The sequence below is a fragment of the Electrophorus electricus genome, chromosome 1 (genome assembly GCF_013358815.1).
Source record: "Electrophorus electricus isolate fEleEle1 chromosome 1, fEleEle1.pri, whole genome shotgun sequence".
NCBI classification, from domain to species: domain Eukaryota; kingdom Metazoa; phylum Chordata; class Actinopteri; order Gymnotiformes; family Gymnotidae; genus Electrophorus; species Electrophorus electricus.
The window spans coordinates 30,997,568-30,998,953 of record NC_049535.1 but is presented as its reverse complement, the minus strand read 5'-3'; positions in this window follow the sequence as shown (position 1 = coordinate 30,998,953).

The following is a 1,386-nucleotide window of genomic DNA, read 5'->3' as shown; positions in this document are numbered from 1 at the left end:
CAATCTCTATCTGAATCTATGCAATAGCGTTTCAGATCGATATTCCACACCATGGAGAAGATTCCTTTTTTTTAATCTTTTTTTTTATTTTTTTATCGTAGAGGTATACAAGTATTTTCCATTTTGTAACGCTGAGCGGTCAGAGGAGTTGTGAAATTGTTTTCAAATGTTGGTAGTACACTAAATGAGAACGGCACGGCCGAGACATTGGCAGATGCGCGACTTGTTCGACTGTTGGCTCACAGACTTGGCAGAAAGTCTGCGACACACTGTTACTGTTTTTCCTGTCGTGCAAGAGCTGAAAAGGGGAGAGGAACCAGACTGAGCCGAAAAACTCAAGCGAGGAGAGGAGTTGTCCTCTGGCAGGATTTTTGCCCACACCTCTCCCACAGATGGGTGCAAACATTCACACACGCACACACACACACACACACCCCACATATAAGCCCCCATTCTTGGTTGGCCGCCAAATATCATGTTCAAATGAAGGGAATTATACATTCCAGATGTGTCCTTGGCCCTGCTGCTAGCTGTGAACACTCCAATCTTCTGAATATCTCCAAGCATTTGTTTTTCTCCACTGTGTATGTTGAGGTCTTATGAGGACCTAAAAAAAAGCCCCACCCCAAACAATTGGGAGAATATTTTCTTACTCTCCCAATCCATAGCGGCCGGATCACTAATTAGGACTGAGGCCTGTTTTTCTTTGAGTTTGGCTTTTTCCATTATAAAGTTACAACAATTACGTGAGCTCTCGTTATTGTGAAGCAGGCTGATGTACTAGCGCTATTACCAGACTACTGCTATCAGCACACCCAGCCACATCCTCCATGCAAATGCGCCGAGCTTCATAACCGTGTGAGCTTGATTACGGTCCTGGAAGATAGTGTTGGAAAACGGACCAGGCGAACGTCACACCGAACTGAGACTGCTTTCACTTGTGTTTAATTACCTTCTGCTGTCGAACAGATCATAGAGGAGCCCTGAGCCACGCACGGGGGGAAACCTGGACTCTTCGCCGACAGATCGGCAGCTGCTTGTAAGGCCTGGCTACAGGGAGCAGGTTCCCGGGGGGGGGGGGGGGGGGGCATATGAGGAAGGGCACCACCAGCACGCTGCTGGTTTCTGCCCGTGTGCACGGACTCTGCATGTGTTCTAACTGTATGCAGACGACCCCGTACAGTCTGATGACTTGCGTCTGGATCAATAGTGTAAACCGAGGAAGGGCACAGGTGTGTGGTTCCCCGCAGCTGCAAACAGTTGTGTTTAAAAATCTAACCAGGCCTGTTTTAGACAACTGCCTTCAGTGAGGCCGAGTGTGTCCAGTGCAGTACTGGGGCTTGACAGCAGGCTGACGGCCATCCGGTCGTCCCAGAGGGCAGAAAA